General features: G+C 55.3%; 1 non-coding gene across 1 annotated transcript; it reads right to left on the reverse strand.

The window, feature by feature from the left end:
- Positions 1-8,476: 8,476 nt before the first annotated feature.
- On the reverse strand, positions 8,477-8,549 carry TRNAF-GAA (transfer RNA phenylalanine (anticodon GAA)). The gene has a single exon. It is a non-coding gene; the product is annotated as a tRNA-Phe (tRNA).
- Between the last annotated feature and the right edge of the window lie 299 nt (positions 8,550-8,848).

Consider the following 8,848-nt stretch of genomic DNA (forward strand, 5'->3'; position numbering starts at 1 on the left):
TGATCACCACAGGTGACACAAACTCAACACAGGGATGAAATGAGAGAAATTTGGAGTCTTTAGTGAGGGCAGCAGGGCAGCCCATTGCTCTGACGTTGCAACCACTGAGTCTCCTCAGGGCATCCTGGAGCTCCCCCTTCCTCATGCTGTGGATGAGGGGATACCTGGCTAGAGGCACCAAAGAGCCAGAGCAGCCACCAGCATGTCCAGTGATGGGGAGAAGATGGAGGGAGGCTCCAGGCAGGCAAAGAATGAGGGGCTGAGATACAAAGAGGCCATGGCCAGGGAGGGAGGCAGGTGGGAAAGGCTTTGTGTGGGAAAGGACTGGGACGAGGATGTGGGGACGTTGGGGACATGTGGGGACTGGGGGAAGGACGAGGGAGACATGAGGGGACATTGGGGACACATAGGGGACACATAGGGGACAGGGGACTAGGGTGAGGATATGGGAGACACATTGGGACCAGGGTGAGGATATGGGGGACACGTAGGGACCTTTGGGACCAGAGTGGGGACATGTGAGGACTCTGGGAACAGAATGAGTTTGTGGGGGCACGTGGGGACTAGGCTGGGGATGTGGGGGACACGGGGTGACACTGGGGACCAATGGGGAATAAAGGGGGGTTCAGGGGACATGGGGGTGCAGGGGACACATGGGGGCTCTGGGAATGGAGAAGGGGACACTGGGGACATGTAGGGACAGTGAGGACCAGGGTGAGGATGTGGGGGATGCTCAGGACCAGTGGGGGTGACACTGGGGGGGCACTGGGGAACAGTTTGGGACATGGGTGGACTCTGGGGACCCTGGAGGGTATTTGGGGTCCAGGGGGTATTTGGGACCTGCTTAGGACGTGTGTGATGGGCTTGCGATGCTGTGGACACATGTCATACTTGTAACACATGTGACATCGCATGCATGCACTAAAGAGCTGCCCCCTCCCCTGCCTGGACACCTGGGCCTTCTGTGTGTGTGGGTGCGATTCAAGGCGGGAGTTGAACGTCTGGATCCCCCATACAGGAGGGCAGTAGATCAGCTCTTGGGGGGTGCCTGGACCCCTGGGTCCCCTGTGCATGGGGTGACAGGGGACAGGTATTGGGGCCTCACTCGGGCGCCTGGGTCCCTTGGAGAATCGGGGCCCCCAGCCATCCGGGAGCCTTGGACACTTGGGTCCCTCCTACACGAGTGGGAGGGGGCTCAGCTGTGGAGTGACACTGGGGTGCCTGGGTCCCCCCCGGACACCTGGGTCCCCTGTTCACAGGGGAGGGGTTTGCATGGGGACGGGCGAATAAAGGACATCCCCCCTGACCTCTGGAAAAGCGCTGACATTAGCTCCGCCCCCAACATCTGGCTGAAGCCCCGCCCCCTGCAGGCAGCCATGTGTCCCACCTTACCAGGAAGTCCCGCCTCTTTTCTGGTCACATTGTGCCCCCCCCCAACATGGCCTCATTTTGTGTAACATTGCCCCCCCCAATCACCTGATCACAAGATGCTCTGTGATTGGCCGGCTGCCCCTGCTCCCTCCTTCCAGTGTCCCTGGAAGTACCTCCAGACAGGAAGTCTTCCCCCTAGAGGCGCCGCCATTTTGTTCCTGCCACCATTTTATTCCTGGGGGCTGCCATCTTGTTTAATGCCACAACCCCCTCGTCTTTCCACACTAGTCTGTGATCGGTCGCTTTTTTTTTCCCCAGACTGTTTTTCCCACATGCTCTCAGATCCCCTTTGCTTGGCTGCTCTGCCTTTTTGCCTCAGGAAGTCCTCAAGCATCAAAATATATGAAGTTATATACAATATAGACAGTATATGCACATATAGAAAGAGAGAGAGAGAGGGGAATGGAGAAATATGTACAAATATATACTGCATTTATTTATGTGAAAATGCAGCATTATTTGTAATGCCTCTATTTATGACACTCTATGCATAATATGTGTTCAGATATTTACTTATATATACATATATTCACATTTATAAAGGGAGAGAGATTAATTGTGTATATAAATATCGATAAATGGGAGTTGCTAGTTCCTGGGTTTGCTTGAAGCTCTTCAGAGAAGCAAAGGAACTTTGGGAAAGTTGCTCCTTTGGCATTGCTAGATGTATTTTTAGGGGAATAGCCAAAAGGGGTTGGTCCCATCTTGGTCAAAACCCCCATTTGGGAGTCTCCCTGCAAGACAGTGAAAAGTTCAAGTGAATTTGGAGATGCGCGTTTGCTAGGGAGAAAATATTAAAAGTTCATCCTTCTTCCAGCCTGCTGCATAATCTTGATGCAGAAGAGAGTGTTTGCAGCCTCTTTTGTACCAAGTATGAAGCAAAACATGCATATGTCTCCCCGCCACGCGGGAGGTTGGGGGCTGGCCCACCTCCCCTAAGAGGACATTTTGATGCACTCGATGACCTCCTAGCTCCTGCCTGTTGCTGGTCAATCAGGTTGTTGCAATGGTAATGACACAAAAGCCCATGTCCCCTCAGTGTCAGTTTTAACTCCCTCTCCCCTTGCCCAGAGATGTCATTTCGGATGGTCACCTCCCACTCTGGGAGCTGCCCTCCCCACAGGCCATCCTGTCAGAGGACAAGACCCCATATTTGCAGAGGAGCAATGCATCTAGTTGCCAGCCCTGACGCCAGTCTGGGGAGGGAGATGTAGGCCAAAAGCAGCCCTGGAGATGCGGGGGATTGAAGCCAGGGCCTCCTGCATGCAAAGCAGGCGCTCTTCCACTGAGCTACATCCCCTTGCAGCCTGCTGAGACCTGGCATGTCCTCTTGTCCCCTGATGTGCCCTTTGCCCAGCACAGGCCTGCTGTGCCCTGGTGCTGAGAGCTGCAGCAGAAAACAGCACTGGAACCCTCCTGCTGGGCTGCGGGTTCGGGTGGGGGAAGTTCTTGCTTGGCTGAACTTCAGGAGATTCCTCTCTGCCCATCCCCAGCCCCTCAAGTTCCCTCTGAACAGCAAGAACCAGCCAAGCCTGGGAGACCGTTACTGCCTGATTCCTCCCCAGTTTGTACCACGACACCCATGTTGTGTCTCAGAGGGGTGCTGACATGAGCTTGTCCTTGCAGAGCTCTTCACGTCAGGGGAGAAACACCCCTATTTGTGGCATTTCTTCCCCAGCAAAGCTACGGGAGAAAGCTGCTCTTTGGAGACGCCTCTGTTGGCTGTCCTTGGGCATTCCCAGCGGCTGGAGCTATTTCAAGCCACTTATGGAGGAGGGATGGATTTTTGTGGATGAGGCAATAGTTGTAGTTGCTTTAGTCATACGCTGGGCAGAACAGGGACCGGTGGAGGGATCTGGCCCACCAAGAGGTGCCATGCCACCATGCCTGGAGAAGAGGAGCATGGCAGGTTTGGGGATGGTCACCAGGTTCAGCTGCAGTCCAGCAATGCTCAGGCAAGACATAGCTTGACCCGAGGGACCTCCTGCTCCTTGGCCTCTGCTCCTGCACAGCTGTCATGGGGACAAGGGATCCCAGGGCAGGGCCAAAGTAGCTGATCTGGGAGAGCGTTAGACTGAAGATCTAAAGGTCCCTGGTTCAAGCCCGGGCTGAATCAAGGGGTCCTTCTTGGTGTCTCATGGTTTTTTGCACAGCTGCTCTGTCTTCTCCCAGCCTCCACCAACCCTGGCTGTATCCCACACAGGATGCAGATGGCCATGTCCCACCCCACAGCTGTGGGGAAGCAGGCAGGCAGTCAGGACCTAGCTGGATGGGGCTCACCCTTGCTCTGACACCTCCCATCCTGCCTTCCCTCATGTCTCTGTGGTCAAGGGAGGGGCTTGGTGGTACCATGGGGGACCTCAAATGGTGGGAGAGGCATCTGGGTGCTGCACTGCCTCCAGACGGTGATGGAGCTGGTCATGAGTCCCTCTCCAGGGGGATCCCCCTTTGCCTGATGGGGCCTTCTGGCCTCTCCTGACCCTGCAGAGCCCACGGTGCCTCTGAGCTCCTCGGTTTGCCTCCTCCCTTGGAATGACTCCACCTGGGATGGGCTCTGGTCTGGTGAGGCCCCACTCCTCACCCACCCAGACCCACATGTGGTCCCTGGAGGTCTCCTGAGCTGTCCTGGAAGCTTCATGGTCCCCTCCAGGATGGGTGTGCACCGTCAGCCCTGCTGCCTGGGGCAAGTCCCGGTAGAGAAGTTGGAGACCATAAGAGGGTGACGCATGCTTTACTGATGGTGGATGACTGAGATCTCCAAGAGTCTCCTTGGGGCATCCTTGAGCTCCTCCTTCCTCATGCCATGGGTGAGAGGCTTCACGGCTAGAGGCACCAAAGAGCCAGAGCAGCCACCAGCACATCCAATGATAGGGAAGCCATGCAGGGGGGCTCCAGGTGGGCAAAGAGGAAGGTGCTGAGACAGGAAGAGGCCATAAGCAGGGGAGAAAGGCAGGTGGGAAAGGCTTTGTGTAATCAAGAAGATACCCAGGAAGCCCTGGGCAGCTGCTCCCAAGCAGGGAACAGCCCTGGTGTCCCTCAGGGACCTGGCCATGGATTTGGGGACAGTGGTGGAGATGGAGACAAGGTGGAGGAGGAGGATGGGCATTGGGTTGTGGAGGCAGTGCTCGCAGGCTTCATCTGTAAGGATGAGGCCACTGCCCAGGAGGGCAGCCAGGCAGATACCCAGGAGCACTTAGAAGGGCAGAGCGCAACTACCCCCCACCCCTTATCTTAGGCCCCAGCTGACCACAACTAACTGACAGCACCCAGTGCTGACCAGGGGGAACTAAGCCATACTGGTTGCAACTGGTGAGGCCAGAAATAGGCATGAGATCAGCAAGAAGGGTATATTTTCCCCAACACAGCATGAGGTCTGCAACAAGGTATATCTCCACACCAAATATCATAGGACCATGAGTCAAACTCCGTGCCCATACATAGCGCTGCAGCCTAAAGCCCATTGAACTTTCCTGCATGGCAGTGGGCTGCAGGGCGGTGAATCTCCTCTTGAGTTGGGATGCCTCTGAAGGTTGCTCTCCAGGAGTTAAGAGAATCTCTCACAAGAAACCGTTGGAGAGGTAAGAATCCGAGACTTGGGCAATAACAACTGTGCAGCAAGATTCGCTTGCTATGACTCCACTGTATCGCTCTCTTCAATAAACTTGTTTGCAATAAACCCAGAGTTAATACCCTCCCTGCCCCATGAGGATTGAGAAGGGCAAGAGCTGCAGCTCCCACGTAGCCTGGATGCCCAACTCTGCAAAAGGGTGAGGGCCAGGCTAGTGCCAAAGCCCAGGCTTGAAGCAGGGACCTTTAGATCTTCAGTCTAACACTCTCCCAGCTGAACTACTTCAATCCTGTCCTGTGAAGCCCTCTCCTTAGGACAGCTGTGCTGGAGCAGAGGCAGAGGAACAGGAGGTCCCTCAGGCCAAGCATGTTTCATCTGGCCATCCCTGGGCTGTGGCTAGCCCTGGTCACCATCCCCAAACCTGCTCTGCTCTTCTCCTTCAGGCATAGTGGGGTGGCTCCTCATGTCGGTGGATCACTGCCCTCCTGCCTTGCTGCCACCCTCCTCTATTTGGTGCTTCACCACCCAGACATGGTGCTATGCCTGTTGGGTGACTCCACATTAGATGCTCTCCCACGTCCTGAGACTCCACTGCTGGCTCACCCCCAGGCACTCAGTGTCCCTGCAGATTGCCTAAGCTCTCTGGTGGCAAAAAATCTCTGGCTCTCTTATTGGTGGCAAAATAATCAACTTTGGTCCCTCTCTAAACAATGCAGAGAGACCAGCTACAGCATTGTCACTTGTTTCATCAGGGGATGGTTATCTACAAGAGGTGGAAACATCCCACTCTGCACATCCACATTCCCGTGTCTTCACTAGGCAGCACCCCTAGAAGGGGACAAGAAGGAAGCTCATTTTCCCATAGCTGAGTTTTTCATTCACATGAGTCAGTCTGGGCATCTCATGCCTGTTTAGAAGCCCCTGGGATGCAGTGGGATTCAGCTAACTCCCATGAACTCCACAAACACACAGGAGGTGAGATTCCCCTTGCCAAAATCAAAGAGTGCACAACATAGAGGTCTGCATGCAAGCTCCTTGTCTAAGCTCCTGTTATAATCAACGGAGAGGGAGGGTGGGAGTCAGCTGCTCACACGTAAAAACCTGGTGACAGTTAAGGAGACAGAGGTGGTCCCAGTCATGTGCCAGTGTCTACTTGCCCTGATGGAGAAACTGGGAGACCCGTGTCCTTATGGGGCATCAGCTAGTGGCCAGGTGGTGAATTTCCCTGGCCATCTGACATGACACTAGATGCCTACTACAGCTGGTGTTCCACTCACTATGAAGCTGAGACATATGAAGATCCCAATATTACAAACAGCTAATGTAATTCAGGGCAGACACTTGATTTAATGACATAGAAATAGGTCAGTAGGGCCATGTCAGATGCCTGGGGTGTCCTTAGTAGATACAGCATGGGAACTACAGGAAAACTATGCCCCTTCAGAGTGGTACTCTGAATTGAGTCCAGATTGCCTAAGCTCTCTGGTGGCTCCATGTTCCCCTCCAGAAGGACGGGTGCCCTCCACCAGCCCTGCCTCGTGTGGGACAGCCTTGGGTTGGTAACTCAGTGACCATTCACCATCTCCACAGCTGCTGGGCAACAGCCTGCCAAACCTGCAAACCTCTTCCTTTCTAACACACCACACCACAACTCATCCCCCCAAGGCCATGGAAAAGCTGAGCAAAGCAGCAGACACCTTTAGGAGTGCAGATGCTGGAGCTTTTTCTTTACTTAAGATTACCAAAAGGGCAAGAGCTGCATCTCCAACAAGGCCTGGACACCAGGCTCTGCAAAAGGCCACAGAGCACCCCCATTGCCAAAGCCAAGGCTTGAAGCAGGGACCTTTAGATCTTCAGTCTAACAGCTCTCCCAGCTGAGCTACTTCGGCCCCACCCTGGGAGCTTTTGTCCCCATGACAGCTGTGCAGGAGCAGAGGCCAAGGAGCAGGAGGTCCCTTGGGCCAAACTGTGTCTTGCCTGAATGATGCTGCGTTGTGCATGTCCCTGCTGACCATTCCCAAACTTGCTCTGCTCTTCTTCTCCAGGCACAGGTGGGATGGCACCTCTTGGTGGGCCAGATGCCTCCACCAGGCCCTGTTCTGCCCGGCGTATGACTAAAACATCTACAGCTCCTCCCTTGTCCACAACAACCAATCCCTCCCCCATAACTGGCTTGAAATACCTCCAGCCACTGGGAATGCCCAAGGACAGCCAACAGAGGCATCTCCAAAGAGCAGCTTCCTCCTGTAGCCTTGCTGGGGAAGCTCCATGGGTGTGTGTCCATGTCCACTTGGCTGAGGTGATCCCAATGGCATCTTTGCACACTCACCCAAACCCTGATGTTGCAGGGCACCTTGGGATTGTCCTGCACAGCCTGTCCTGCTCAGAGCAGGGCCACCTAGGGCAGGTCTCTCAGGGCTTTGTCCAGCCATGTCTGGCACATCTCCATGGATGGTTGGCAGGTCTCCATGGATGGAGACACCACAACCCAACATCTCTCGTCAACCTGTTCAACAGGAGAGGCCCTGAGGACCCAGCATGATAAGGCGGTGAGACTGGAGAGTGACTGATGACATCCTTTTGAAACCCCACTTGGCTGGATCCAGCACAGCACCCAAATGCCTCTCCCACCATTTGAGGTCCCCCATGGTACCACCAAGCCCCTCCCTTGGCCACAGACACATGAGAGATGGCAGGATGGGAAGGGGCAGAGCAAGGGTGAGCCTCATCCAGCTAGGTCCTGCCTGCTCCCCTCCCCCCCACCCCGAGTTGTGGGGTAGGATGCAGCCAGGGTTGCTGCAGGGTGAGAGAAGACAGAGCAGCTCTGCAAAAAGGCATGAGGGGGAGGGGTAGAGCCCATCTCTGCAACTGGTATCTTCCTGTTGATGAAATCACAGAACGTTTGAGGTTGGTAGGGAACTCTGAAGATCTTCTAGTCCAGCCTCCCTGCTCAATGTCACTGGGGAAGGAGCTCTGGAGGTCTCAGGTCCAATCTCCCATGTCAAGCAGGGCTCTGCTCGGAGCCTTCCAGTCTCTGTGGCTGGCACTGGCACTGAGCAGCACCTCACCAGAGCAGAGCCCATCCCAGGCAGAGGAGCCATCTCAAGGGAGGAGGCTGAACTGAGCAGCTCAGTGGTACCGCAGGCTCTCCTGCACCAGGAGAACCCAGGAGGTGAAGGGGGGGTCCCACGGAAGAGTGGCTCAGTGACCATCTCCACCACCATCTGGAGCCAGTGCAGCACCCAAATGCCTCTCACGCTATTCGAGATCCTCCATGGTAACACGAAACCCCTCCCTTGGCCACAGACACATCAAGCAGGGCAGGATGGGAAGGGGCAGAGCAAGGGTGAGCCCCAGCCAGCTGGGTCCTGGCTGCTCCCCCCAGCTGTGGGGTGGGATGCAGCCAGGGTTGGTGGAGGCTGGGAGAAGACAGAGCAGCTCTGCAAAAGAGCCAAGAGGAACCAACAAGGATCCCGTTGCCGAAGCCCGGGCTTCAACCAGGGACCTTTAGATCTTCAGTCTAACGCTCTCCCAGCTGAGCTACTTCGGCCCCTCCCTGGGAGCTTTTGTCCCCATAACAGCCGCTCTCCCAGCTGAGCTACTTCGGCCCCTCCCTGGGAGCTTTTGTCCTCATAACAGCCGTGCAGGAGCAGAGGCCAAGGAGCAGGAGGTCCCTCAGGCCAAGTTGTGCCAACCCAGGGAGCTGGTCCTGAGCACAAGGCACACCAAATCTTCGGATGTTGCAGTAAGGAGATCACCCTTCATTAAGGATGTGCTACTCTGGAGGCCAGCTCTAGTGCAGTGGTGACACATTTGCAGAAGGCCCAAAGGTTGGGCAGATGGGGCTCA

Source organism: Dromaius novaehollandiae, chromosome 21 (assembly GCF_036370855.1).
Source record: "Dromaius novaehollandiae isolate bDroNov1 chromosome 21, bDroNov1.hap1, whole genome shotgun sequence".
NCBI lineage: Eukaryota > Metazoa > Chordata > Aves > Casuariiformes > Dromaiidae > Dromaius > Dromaius novaehollandiae.